This window comes from Anopheles gambiae, chromosome 3, assembly GCF_943734735.2.
Source record: "Anopheles gambiae chromosome 3, idAnoGambNW_F1_1, whole genome shotgun sequence".
Lineage (NCBI taxonomy): Eukaryota > Metazoa > Arthropoda > Insecta > Diptera > Culicidae > Anopheles > Anopheles gambiae.
In genome coordinates, this window is record NC_064602.1 from 808501 (window position 1) to 823537 (window position 15037).

Genomic DNA, 15037 nt, shown 5'->3' on the forward strand with positions numbered 1-15037 from the left:
AGTCAAATAATTTACACTCAACTTCATCAGCTGGACCACTTCTGTATTGAATATGTAATATCTATATTTTCCCTCCTCTCTTTCAACTGCTCCAGTTTCCCACGACACCCAAAGCTGTGCAGAATCCACCAACTGCCATCGCTGATTAAGTGTCAAATGATTGATGAACAATCAGCGGCGACGGCTATGATATCCTGAGTAACACTTTTCAACTGCCAACGACGATCGGACAGTCATGAACAGCTTGCTTTGCTGTGAGGGTGTAAACCGTTTTCCCACCAATCAACTTTAAACTTGCCGATATCGATCAAAGCCGATTGATCGGCGGGCGTACTTTCACCCTCCTTCTCGCTGGCAGAGGTTGGAATGTTGTGTGATTTACGATGCAATCTCAACTGCTTCAGCTATGCGCTATCGTAATGACCATCGTCACATAAACAGTACGCATTCGGTTGGTTCTTCAGTTCCAGTCTGATGGTTTCCCTTCCTGACAATGAGTCGGCGAGGGAATTGATAGGGATTGATGATGGTGAACAGACCGATAGAACCTACACCACACTACATTGCTTTGGAGGCTGTTCTTTGGCTGCTGTAACTTTCATCAAACAAGTGCGTTTTGGTGCAATTTAGTATCAAGACATTTCCTTAGTACATTAAATAAATTAATCTTTTAAACTCTATTCATAAAAATACCTCTGTTAAGTGACAATATCGATCCATTTTCCTTCCTCGTAAAGCATTAATTTAGCAAACCTTATTACAACCGAGTGCGACAGTTTAGCCAAACAAGTCTCAAGCTCTCGGAGACTCTCCGTTCCGTTCGGTCGCCTGGTCGCTAGTGAGAGAAGCCCATGAGCTCGATTCCCACTTTCGCCGATTTACCCAAGCCCGCATAATCAACTCTGCAGCCGGGACACGCGGGGTGAGCTTATCCGGCCGGGGTCGGGATTGGAAAATCTACGCCACGACCCCAAACAACGGCAAATCGTTGTGTCTCTGCCACACTGCCAGTGATTCCCCGGAGCTGCTTTGAACCGGCCTGGTACTGGTCGCGTCTCGCGTTTGCGTTTTGATGAAAATTGATTATGTTTTCGATTCATTTTTTTCGTCTGTTTGGTGCTGTAGTTCCGACATTTTATTGGGACTTAATTGATGAAAATCCAGCACCGCGCGCGCCTGCGTACCGCACTGCCTTGCAACCCCCTTGCTAGGCGCGGATTGGTGTGAAAGTGTTTTGCACCCCTCAAAAGTACCGCGAGCAGGGTGAGGGAGATTTTTTTTTACAGATATTTTAAATAAAATTGTACACAGAGAACAGAGAATGGAAAAAAGCAGAGTGCGGAACCACTTTCCGAGAGGGAGAAATGCGAGGGAAAACACTATCTATTGACATTTCATATTAAAATCATCGATATGTGGGACATTTCTTTTGCTTTTTCCCAGCACGACTGTGTGTGTGTGTGTGTTGTTCTGTGTACTTTTCAATTTGTACACGATGGCGGAACAAGAACGACTTTAGTGGAGACTTTCCACGGACACTTTTCGATGCCGCTTCGTTCCTGTTTGTGTGTCCGTAATCAATCTACCATTTCGTCCCGAGGAAAACACACATACACGCAGTCAAGCCAAGGCCGCCGCCCTCATAATTCTGCCCCCTGGCAAAAACACAAGAAGCCCCGAAGGATTCGAAGGGATACGCACCAGCGGTTCCCACGTTCGAGTGGCTAATAAAACCATCATCCTTGCGCGATGTTTGGCAGTTTTTCATACTGGTCGCTGGTGTGCAAGAAGTTGTTTGTGGGGTCCGCTTGTGGCTGTGTGTGTGTTTTTTTTTCCTTTCTTCGCTGTTCAAAGTTGACTGTCGATTTCCTCCCGATGCCGGCCGGAAAAAAGGGAACGACGGACGATCGTCCTTCTTCATTTGCGGGCGCGCGCATCGCACCTTTTGCGATCCGAAGGGGGAGATAATGGGAGTCATTTCGGTGTGTTTTGTTTTTATCGCTGGCGGGTATCTTGTGTGTGTGTGTGTGTGTGTGTGTATCCAGTTCCGGAACACACAGAAGAAACTATTGCTCACATTATCCGGAACCGTGTGCGCTAATCAACGGTGACGCCCGGTTTATCTATTTGCGGTCGTCGATTGATGGGTAACTTTTTTTGTTTGGTACTCTTTGTTTTTGTTTCTGTTTTCACATAAGCCAAACACAGGAGGGCTGAGGATAATCCGTGGCGAAGGGGTGAGAATATTACACGCTCATAAAAAGGTGACCGCACCTTTGGCATCGCTTTGTGAGGGGGGTGCTTTTTTTCTCGTGAGAATTTCTTGTGGTAGTTGTCAAACGATCTATGGGTGTATCTTTTTTTTGTTTATAGAGGTCAAATATTTGATGGGAAACTAATGTTCATTGTATTCTTCAGGTGTTTTGTTCCGTCACCTCTTTGCTAGTGTTTCACACCAAGGGTAATTAGGCAAGAGTCATTCTGCTCACACAACTACATCAGAAGAGCTCCAGTTGATATGAGATACAGTTGATATGGATATTGAGAAATTGGTATTTCTAGTTTCAGTTTCTCGTTGAACGATATCCTTCCAGAAATACAGGAAAAATATTCCTCAGAACATCTTTTTCTTTAATTCGACAAAGCGTTTTCAACAGAATTGGATAATATCCATACTCCATACAAACCCTTTGATCAAGATCTCAGATTATGAACGTCCAGATTCCAAGAGCCTCTATAGCAGAAGGTAGCAAGTTAAAGGTTACGATGACTAGCATATGGGATGAGGAATTTAGATGAACGATGATCCTCTAAACAGTATTTCACAGTAATCATAACATCAGATAAGATCAATGAGCAGGTACAGAGACCTTACCTTAGATATCTTAGTATTTAGCTGAATGGATACTCTCCTCTTCATGAATGATTCATAATAGCATGCTCTTGTTCAAGAAACTGCAAATTTAGTAAAAGATCTCGAAATAAACAAGAGTTTGTTTGCATTTTTCATCTCATACTTCAGCAATATGATTCAAAACTGTACATACGCTCTAGACCTTCATTAGCTATACACCTCGTAACCCAATTTCCACCCTACGAATGTCCCATTCCCTCCCCAGGTTATCATAAAAGTGGAATGTGGCTATAATGGCTACACCTTCTGTCAACAACAATGATACTTCCACGATGACGTCGTATAAAGCTTACAGCCATAAATGGATGGCCACCTATCAATTGTAAATCAATAGCACTTCATCATCACCGCATTAGCACACTTCATCGTCCAAAAGTCCTTTCGATCTATCGCTCCACCACGCGCCCATTGATGCGTAACACGCTGCTCCGAAACGATACGCCAACAACGACGACAGCGACCACGTGTCATAATTCACCCTGCATCATTAGCTCCCCTTCCTGTCACTGCGCACGCACCATCGCAATGCATTCGTGCACACGGAGGCATGATACACCACGCGCAATGGCCACCCGTGTACCCTCATCCGACTGCCGCTGGACGATAAATTTTTCAAACATCATCCAAAAAGACCACCGGCATCCACACGTCCCGGGAAATTAGTCATCGGGCTATCTCGACGCTGCAACATGCTGTACAATATGCTGATAACGGCACGCGATTGAAAATGTTCCCCCTTTTCTTCCTGCGCTGGGTGCATTACTGTACATTTGTGTTGCTTTTAAATTGCATTCTGCGCGAGGGTGTCTCAAACAAATGCATCGCAAGCATCCCCGGCAGCGGTACAGACACTACTGTTCCGAAAAAAAAAAACAGATGTTTCTGTTTGTTCCGCGATTTCAGCACCCACCGGCGATCGAAACGGGGAGTTGCTTGCACTGTTGGCCATCAATCTAGCTAGATCTTCTTGTGCGAGGGTCCATACTAAGTACATCCCAACAAAAGGGGGCCCTTGTCGGCAAAGGCCCTTTAATTTTGTTGGTCAATGCGTGAATAAATTAAATGCTCCACTGGACACCGATCTCGCCCTGCTAGCTGGATGTTTGGACAGGGAGTCGCTTCAATCTTCATAAGCTACTGTTAGGCAGGGGGTGGGATCGAAAAACCCATATCATAAAACGCATGGCCTTACCGTGTCCGTACCGAGTGCAAGTGATGGCAATTTAAAAATTAAAGGGCTACAACTTGGCGTCCTGGCGATGATAGGATCTAATGTATTCGCCCTGTATTCGAAGGGAGGTGCACCCAGCGCTCACGGGAACGGGAAAACTAGCATGTCGATGAGCTTGTCAGTAGCGCCGAGTTTGCGTGTCATCCTTTGGACGAGAACCATATGGTAGGGCAGGTTTCCAATGCACTTTTAAACCCACCATGAAGGATGCTCGATCATTGTTAGTGTGGAGTTTGCTGAAAGGATCACAACTTTGGTAGTGATATACCCGCGAGCTCCCATCATCACAAGGAAACAGATGTCTACTGCCGGATTTTCCGGGCAATGTCCAACCTTGTTCTCTCCTTGTGGAATTTCACTTCCATAAGGGCGCTCGTGCAACCCGTCACCAATTTCGATGTGACACCACGTTTCGTGATCGTAACACCGATCAGCCTCATTCCCGCCAGTTTAGATCCATATCTCTATTGTCCACGCTAAGGACGCTCTCTCCCCCCTACAGACATTAGAAGTGGTCAGTTTTAATTGCATGCTAAGCGAGAACAATTTTGACACGTTCCAAATACCGGAGGAGTAAAATTGTGATGCTCAATTAAACCGTGGACTGTGCCGTGCTGTAGCCAAAAAATACCCCTCGAGGGAGTTTGTTTCCAGCGTGGATGGATGAGCTTGCTTTTCCGTGCTGGCGTGGCTCGTGCCGGGAATGGGTGGAAAATGCAAATGCATCATGTGCATCGTGGGCAGCAGTAGGTGGGAGTGGTGCATCTGGTATTTTGACGCAATGGCAGTAAATTTTAGGGCCCCGTCATGGTACCATATGGCACCGGTGGAATGTTCTTTGGATATTGTGTCTAGTGATAAAGCATAAAGCGTTTGAATGGATTTTTATGGACTAGCTAAGTGATTTCTATTGTGGGATGATCCTTGCGGGGTTGTAGAAAGCTGCGAACAAAAAGGGAGGAAAATATTAATGCCATAAAAAGTGATCTAGGTGATAATTAGCTCTAGAGGTACCATTTAAGGAAAGATAATGCTCCACAATTTGTAACAATTTATTGCCAGGAATGACATTTTAAATAAATTAGAGAAGCTTGTAAATATCAGAACGTTGAAAACTATGCACAAAGCGTTTATAAAAAAGAGCAACAATAGAGAGCACACTTTTCCAGCCAAATGGGTGGCCAATCATCAAACGCGTATCAAAAGACACTTTACCCTTCAAAAGACGAGCATACAAAAGAGCAAAACGCAAACCGAAGCCACCACCACCACCGCTGACACCACCGACTACACCGCTTGAGGACCACAAATGAAACGAAATACCATCGACCATCGGCCGTCGGAAAATATTGAAAAGATGACAAAAGCATCGCTGGAAAATGGGCATGCGGGTGTTTTAATCGTGCTCAGGTGATGTTTCTTTCCATTTTACTTCTGTTAGTATGGCAGCCGTTGCTTTTTTGTTGCTCTCTCTCTCTCCCTCTTCCTCTCCCTCTTTAACTCGCTTCTCTTAACACTTCAATTGTCTTTGAACATGAAGCGTTCGGAGGGCTGTTGGGTAAATACATCGTTCGCACAACCCCTTTAGGTCGTCGGTCGATGGACAAGCAGAAGGGATAGTTTTGCCACTGGATGTGCCACTGTCATCTCGAGGACAGACACGCACACACACAGCATGCTTTCTGTCGCACATACTTAATAAGCGCATGATGATGACATTCTCGAAGCCCCCCTGCCTTTTTTGTTCAAACACATCCTATTGTTTTATCAGTGGAGAAGGCTAATGCGGACAGATCATTTTTCTGCCACCTGGAATGTTCTGAATAATTTAGCGCACACATTTCTGTGTTTTTTTAATTATTGCTCGAGCAAATATGTGGCTAACGATCAGTGCCTAATGGAGGTCCACAATATAATGTGGTGCAATTAAGTCAAAACAGCAAATATAATGTCGCTTTGGAAAGACTTTCATATTTCATAGCACATAGTTTGAGAAATAAACACTTCCGTTGTATGTGGGTTTCTAGCCACCCACATGAACAATTGCCAATTAAAGTGATTCTAAGTGAAAGTTTGGCTTTGTTATTCGAAACTAAATACACGCAGCGTTAAATAAAAGATAGCATTTTTATTCATGCCGGTGCAACAAATCTCTTTATACCACTACCACAAAGCCAATGGTCTCACTTTGCTACAATACGAATTAAACAAATTTCTAAACAACTGCACCCTAAGCCGAGGCAACGGTCACATAAATTTCAATCATCAGCCCAATAGATTCCGTTCCGATCCGTATGACTAATAATCAAAACAACACACAACAATCAATGGCTAATATTAATGAACCAACCATCATCGGTGGTGTTCGCCGGCACGAGACTTCCGAATTTCAGCGACTGCATTAACAACCGCAATAAACATCACAGGAAGAACGAACCCCAACAAAACAAAAAGCCACCACCACCCTGGCACACACTATTAGCATTGCACTGTGCTCGAGCCATTGTCCAGCTCTCGGCGGTGTCTTTTCCGCAGTGCGTACGGAAAATCGTTTCTTCACACCAGCCTCACCGATCGAACGCGTAGCAAAACCGCATCCGAACTGCATCGAGCCCAAAACAGTGCAAAGACTCATAAATTATCGAATGACCTGAGGATCGAACGGTCCCTTCGGGTGGGATATTCGAGTGCGGTGCGGTGGTCAGTGTAATACGATTGCTATTTGTCCTGCCAAGGGGGCATACAACGAAGTCGGAGCTCTTTTCTCTCAATCGAAATACAAGGGGGATGTGAGCGAGCTGCACAAAAGAGAAGCAAAAGGACTACAACGGTGCGGTGTCAATGGCAGCGATGAGCAGCAGTAGACGGAATGACCGATCATGGGGGAAAAAAGGTACGAGCCAAAGGCATGATCACCTGGCCGATAGCGAACCCTGGTTTTGCTTTTGAATGGCGAGAAGAGGCAAACTAGAGGGACAAATACAACAGTGAAAGACAAGCATTTGTAAGCCCTGGGTAGTACGGTTGTATGTTGGAGAGAATTATGCCTCATTGTGATTTAACCAAAATGTCAAAATATTGTTTAATTTGTGGTTTATTTTAAGTAGAAAAATAAGGTTCATATGGAATAAAGTAAGCTGTGTAAATCCTTTGCCGAAATATAATTTTTACAACAAACACCACAAGCGCGCTTTATTTGCGCTTACTGTACTTGTAATCCGATACTGAAGTGTTTTAATTCACCTCCTTATTGTTCGAATCGCCTCGAAATGAAGCTGCAAACGTCTCTGTCCATTCTTGAACGCATCAAAACTTGACAAAGCACAAAGAACAGAAACCCAATTGAGCCTTTGCTATTCAACCATTGCTTCCAACTTTGCCGGCTGGTTGAGGCTCAAGTGAGCATAAAAAGTCGTCGCATGCCCAAATGCACCACCCCGGAACGGTTTCGGTGGGCTATCTTGGTGTGTGCCCTACTGATTATGCCACTTTCCTGTCCCGTATCACTCGGGCACGTGCACAGGCAGAGCACGCTTTTTTCCGTGTGTAAGCGCGTAGCATATATCTTACAGCGTGTGTTCGCCTTATGCTGCGTGCGATATTGGCTCGTGCAAACGCACTCCACATACTCAACACGATCATGCACCCGGACCCGTAGAGGCCCCTGCGTTTATTTATCTGTTGCGTTGTAGTTGTTGTGCTGTAGCATATTACCTTTGCAAAGGTGTTTATAATGGCGAACACACACGCACACACAAAATGCTTTTTAAAGACCGTCCCTTTTTCCACTATCTCACCCATTTTCGCTAATTGAACAATAGGCAAATGGGAGGATGGGTACCCGATATCGCAATTGAACACGCGCACAATTCGACCCGGTGATGCATCATCTGTGTTTGCCTTTTTTTTTCGGTGTCATTTTTGCAGAAAAGGTAAAAAATGTAAGAATAGGAAAAAATAACACTGTGGTAGGGCCGCAGCGCATCGGTGTGAGTAATTAAAAATGCTTTCATTTATGCTAATGAACGACAACAATTATCGCCCCGTTGCGGATGTTAGGATGTGCATTTGAGTGGTGTTTTTTTTTGCAATTCTCGATGGGCATTTTGCAAACACAAAAAATGGAACACCCGGAGCGTTGGGAGCGTTGTGTTTTGCAAGCAATTTCGCAATCGACCCGGGTGAGTATGATTGAGCATTGGGCATCGAGCATGTTGGACCGTTAAACACATAAAGGAGCCGCGCGTTGAACAGCTGAACAGGAAACCATTTGATTGATTGGGTTGGGAGTGAGATGTGTTTTAAAGTGGACGCAAAATACATTTAGCAAAGAAGTCTTTGAATGGACTTAAATGAGATTTTTTAACGGTTTAAGACAAAAAGCTCTTGATATTGCATTACATCTCGCGGCGTGGTGCATTAATATTCATAACGATTGACCCACTTCGCAGCGCAAGCGATAGCACAAGCGAAAACATAAACGCAGCCGCCAAAAGTTAAAATCTTCCAAATCCTGCGTGCACAATCGGACCATCTGCAGCTGCAGCCCTGATCCTGGGGTCTAGTAGCCAGCCCGAGAAGCAGGTTTGTTCCCTTTTATTCCTCGAGCTGGCGCTCGCACCTCATTAAGCTTGCACTCATGACTACGTCCCCGTTCAGCGCCCGTTGCTGATATGCACGGCGTGGATAACGATGGGAGTAATTAAAGTGGCAAGATCGCAAGCGTGTGCGCTGCTTTATGGTGGACACGTTTTACAATCACAAACCTCCACACAGCAGCAGTAGCAGCAGCTGTTCAGTCGGTGTGAGAATTGCATGCTGCATGCTTTTGCATCTTGCTGATTACGCACAACTTGTCGCTCGATCGATGTGACGTCATGGCTGAATGTTCGACCGATCGTCCGGAAAACAAAAGACTTTAATGCGTGCGATGAGATTTGTCTTCTCGTAGGAAACAAAAAGAAAAAACAAACAAACAAACATACCCACCGGAGGAACCATTCCGCGATGATTAATGGTCGAGAAATGCTCCCGGGGTCACACGGTTGACGGGTGAAATAGATATTTTCGATTTGTTTGCTTGTGGGTTCGGGTGTCTTTATTGTTTGTTTCAAGAGGCTCTCGCTCGCTCTCGATGACTGCTTTCTTCATTTGTTTCGTACGTCTATTTTGTTTTCTGCGAAGAGCTCTAAAACTCGTGAGTCAGTTCAGGTGAAGATTGATTAATTTTACGATAATCGATAGCCTCCTCGTCAGCTGACCACAGCACAGCCGTCGTCCGCGATGATAGCGCCAGTAGAACATGGCACATGTAGCAAAGAGTTCACAGAACTGGAAACCTCAACGGGTGTTTGGGTGAAATGAAAAATCGTTTATTGAAATGTTTCCAATCGCGCTTCCCCGTCGCGGAGGAGGGGGAACCATAAACAGCTTGTTGAAACAATTTGAAACGGATCCTTGCCAAGCAACACAGGTACACGCCCTGGCTGCCTTCTTGTCCAGTAGATCTTTTGAATGAATTACAACGGCAAGCGTTGCCTCGAGAAGAATGCCCAAGTTGCCCAAGTGAAGCCCTGTCAATCAGAAAATTAATTTAATATCGTCGCCTCCAAACACCCTAGACAAATCGTTCACGGGAGAGCGCCAGCTCCTATGAAGAAGGTGATCGGTTATTGTGTGTGTGTTTTACTGTCCGTAAGTGGACTGTGCATGTGATGACGAAACGCCTTGTGGCTTCTGCACCAGCCAAAACAAAAAAAAAACAGTTCATCAATCCTAACCCAACGCGATGGGCGAGGGTGAGCAATAAAAGAGACAGAAAAAGGGTTTTTTTTTTGTTATTTTGTGACAGTGTTTGGGATAATTTACATAACATTTCAATAAATTACAACCACGCCACAACCGTCTGTCGGGTGTTGGGTTTTGGGGGCTTTTTTTCGCCTCCAGGAAGGATTGTTTATAGGTTTTTGGGTGTGTGCTCGTGCGTTTTTTTCTCTGAGTAAGTTGAGCTAAAATTACAACAAAAAAGAAGGACCCACTGCACTCACACCCCGAACTACGCGTGATCTATACGGTGTGTAAGCATATTGTGTCGTTTTTTTTCGTACTGTGTGTTTATTACCGTATGTTTTTTTTCTGCTCTCAATTTCTGCTCGCTGTTTGTTCATTCATGAGCGTTTTATTGCTAAATTATTCACCCCCAGAGGAAGACGATTCACCCGACCGACTGTACCACGGCCCTCGGGAGATGTGTGTATCCCTTGCATTGTTTTACACGGCTGGGGAAGGGTTGTTTTTTTGGCCTGTGAGTAGCTTATCGCCCTGTAGACGAGCACGCTACGGAAGATGACATTGGCCGATGTCACCTCGGTGGTGGGTTTTTTGTATTGCACCTGGAACCATACGCATTTGATCGAAAGCAATGAAGGTTTTTGGATGTAATTTACCTTGCAACTTCAATGAGATGTTGTTGTGGTTAAAGAGTAACCAGACTACATCACTGATAGGATTCATTTCTTACAGAGCTTCTATGCATTCTCTCACAAAAAAAGGAAAACAATTCTCTTTATTTGCAACTGTTATCCTATAACTCTCTTCGTAGTCCAATTAGAATACGTTTATTTACATGCTCGTCAGAATATATTTTCTCTTCTTCCATCAGCCTATTCCGTTCCAAAAGACATACAAAACATGGAGCACATTTCATCCATAGCTCATAATTTTCCCTGTCAAACACTTCGCTTATCGATCGGAATGGCAAAACAACTATCTTCCGATTTGAGGCCTCGCATACTTACTATAATTGCTCCCATAGTGTGTGTGTGTGGGTGGGGAGAATGGGGTCGGGTGTGAAATAGTTCTCCACATAGCAGACGGGAAATAAAATAAAGTAACAAAACAAATACAACCATTCAATCGGCACGGTTGCTTCTTTGGGCCGATTGGAGCAGTTCCTTTGCGCGGCATGATTCCTCTGTCCGAGTGTCCGACTGCTCGACGATCGACGTGCGCGAAAAGTGAAATACGACCGACGAACTGAATTCCAATCGATTTGTCGATAGTATTGTTCGTCCAGCCGGAACCGCAAGTTGCACCAGTGCGGACTGAACTTTGAACCTGAAGCACTTTTCCTCAGGAACGCAGCCAATGCACCCAACAACAACGTACACACACACACAGCGAGCGCGCACGTGTCGTTTTTGCCGTAGGTCAGTACGCAGAGTGCAGATGCAGAGAAGTTGGTGCCGGAGTGCTGGACAGCGAAGAATTCATCATATCAGCCGGTTGCGATCGTAACCGCCTTGTCCGTTGCTCACCGTGGTTGTCGGTTGGACCACTGTTCCGGGAATTTCTACATCTAGCTGCTATGTGGTGCTAGACATTCCAGCTTGTGCGATGTGCAGAAATTGGAAGCAAGCAGAACTACTTCTGGAGAAGCCGTCGGGCCGGAGATGACGATGATGATGGGATTGAATCTCGGTGGCGAATAAAGTTGTCAGGATGTTGGCGACTCCTCTGGTCGGTTCTATTCATTCCCCTGTTTCCAATCTCTGTTTAGTTCGTTTGCACCGTAAAGGGTAGCTCAGCAAGCAAAAACCAACGCCAAAACAGCCGATCGATCGGTGAAGTGCGATCACATGTTGCGGCTGTTGTTGCGCTTCACTCTTCTTGCGCCCTTTCCTGCACGCGCTCCCTAGCAACGGTTGCGCGACGTAACGAAAGATGCACCTGGACACCGGTATGAATCGCAGTTGCATTCGCAATGACAACAGGAGGCGTTTTTCTTACCTTCTCTGTCGGTAATTTATGCACATACGCACCACCGCAAAGCCAAGCTGTGAACTGTTTCTCGTAGCCGGTTTGCCACTTCACCGATGGGGGAAGAAACGCACGCGACCTGCACGGACCAGCGTCCACACAATGCACGGCAATCAGTTGGAGCAAGGCGTACGCCCCTCGCAAAAAAGCCGATTTTGTTTTGATGAGTTTGTTGTGTTTGGTTTAGTCGACAACAAGGGGATGATATTTTTAAACATTTTATTCGCGTGCCTTCCTCCTTCCCTTCCTTTTGCTGCTCTTCCCGTTCGAGCTGGATGCACTTTCGATTTCAGTGTTTTTAATTTCACGGACCTTTTTCTTTCCCCGTGGTGACCCGTTTCTTCTCTTCGCGAGCCTGCTCCTGCCTTACTTATGACATGGCGTCGGAGCTTCACATTACCATATTTCGTTGTCGACAAAAGGAGGCAGATTATTGATTACGGTTCACGCGATTCGTATCACTGACGCCGACGGGCTGGTCGCTTGTGTTACACCGCCCCACAGAGGCGGCGAAAGTGTCAATGCGTGAATTATTCGATCAACACTTGAACAATCGCGATCGTTATCAGGCTGCCGGGGGAAAACGGGATTTTATGATGTAAACGCAATCCCGCCCTTCGCCACCCATCCCCGCACAGGTGATAAGAATATGACGAACGATGACGGCACCGAGGTGTATGGGTGCTGTGTCCGTTTTCCCTGTAACAGGACACACCGCACAAGGACACAATGCGCCACCTTTATGGGCGATTGTCGATGTGCCAAATGGGGGACTCTGAGTTTCGGGCGTGCTATGTATTTAGTGCCTGTAGCAATTTTCGGCACCCTAACACACACACACACGTAAACCGCCAAGAGGGTAAGTGGTTTTTAATGAGCACCCTCGGCAATGATGGTCATATTTTGACTTGCTTCAGGAAGCTTTCCCAGTGCGCGCGGGCGACAACTACCCAATGGGTTTTTTTTTGTTGTTGCTACTACCAGTTTTCTCTACCGGTGCCATCAATCTCCTGCACGTTCTCCCTTCTCGGGACCCGAAGGCGAGGGCCCTTAAGGGTGTTCCGCGTTACGTTTTTAAGGTGTTGATATTTTTCACCTCGTTTCGGGGGCCATTTGTTTGTTTTTAATTTCGGTGTTTTGGGGCGACTCGTTCGAACGGTGCGGCCCGGGACTGAATTTAATTAGGATGGACAAGTGGAGATTCCGTTCGTGTGACTCCTTTTTTTTTTGCTTGCGCGACACACACGTGTGTGGGGAAAGTGACAACTCGGGAGGAGTAATTATGTGATAAAGAACCAACGCGGCGGCGGCGACGGCAGTGCTTGCGTAATACGGTTGATCGCCGGCCCAAACCGGACACGGAGCGCGAAAGCAAAGGAGCGGAAAAAACGACCGAGTGAATTTTAAATTAAGCACATTCTACGCGTTGTGTTGTCTGTAATCAAATACGGCTGGATGGTGGAAACAATGAGCAGATACACACATGTGAAAGTAAAAAACGAGAGGCGCAGAATAAATTACATTTGCTACAAATGTGCACAATAAAACAGGAAAGATTCTTGCATCTGTAATGGGATTTTGAAGGATAAAAAATGAAAATCGGCGGAAAAGAGCAAATAAAATGTAATAAGGCGTATAAAATGGTTAAATGGATAGAAAAAAGAACGAAATGAATCCTTTTGAAAAGGAAAAAACCACGTCAAAAATACCTTTTATCATCAAGCGAGGTTGATTGTTCCCTTTTTCCTTCTCGCCCAAATCACATTCATCAACTGTGGTTGGCATTGTTGAACCTTTCCATTCAAAAGATGTCAGTTAGAAGTGACACTCTAACGACAGAAAAAACACGTGCTAATTAACTTTTGATTATGTAACATAAAGCACCACAACAACAGCCCAAAACCCCTCCCTGTGCAGTCTTTCCCCCACCGTTTGCGCTGTCTTGCCAATGACAGATCTTTATGCGGCTTTGCTCCTTACGCACGCGATACGAGCCAGCCGACCGGTGGCGAGCACAATCATTAATCAACATCACCTTCGAGGGGGTATCGATGCGATCGGGCAAGGTGGTGCGCGCAGGGGCCATGTTCGGCAATGTGTTCTTTCAATGTTTCGCGAGCATCCATTAATCAAAGCAATTAGCGGAATCGGGTACGAAAAGCTTTCGATCTTGCCGCCAATTTCCCTCTTGCGTTCCAGCGGTGCTGCAGCTTGTGAGCTTGTGAGAATCGAGGCGAGAGTGAGCACGAACTTTCCTTCATTGGAGTGGTTGTATTTCAACATACGTGTCCTTGCAAGATGCCGTGCAAGATGGTGTCGTTATGTTTCAACTCGAAACGACACGTGGCACACAAACGATACACCCATTACGGGTGCCAAAACGTTTTCTCACCGTTTTGTTTGGTCCTAATTTTTTTGGTCCTGTTATATCCGCTTCCTGTATCCGCTTTCACTCTCTCCGCCGAGCACGCCTAACCTCAAAACACGCAACCCCTAATTCGATCTCAATAGCTGTTAAATTGTTAATGATAAATAAACGGCAACACACATCCTCCGGATCGGATCCGGTCCGGCGGGAGAAAGTAAAGTGATAGGGCAGAGAGTGAGTGAGTGAGTGAGAGAGTACGAAAAAAAGAAGCATATTCTTTCGCTCAAGAACGGTGAGTCGTTTTTCACGCCACTTTTTTCACGCCACTCGGAGTGAGTGTGAGCGGGTTTTTCCATGCGATCTTTGTGGTACGACAGGCTACGGTCGAGCCGAGGGGTGGAATGATTTATGCTCATTGGTAATTATGAGTCGGAACAATCGAGGTGGGATTCGGTAGGAAGAGCTATGAAGTAGCACACAGGACCGGAGTGAAGCTGTTGGGTGTTGGGTGAGAGTATATTATTCTTTATTTGTTTGTTTGCAGCACGATGAATAGTTGTATTGGGATGAAGCTTGATAATAATTTGCATTAAGTATGTTAAATAACAGAGGGTTGTTGTTTTAAGTTGTACAAACAATGTGCATGTATTGTGTTCTTTTTTTATCAAACTTGCGTAATTACATTCAAACTTACAGTAACTGTAGG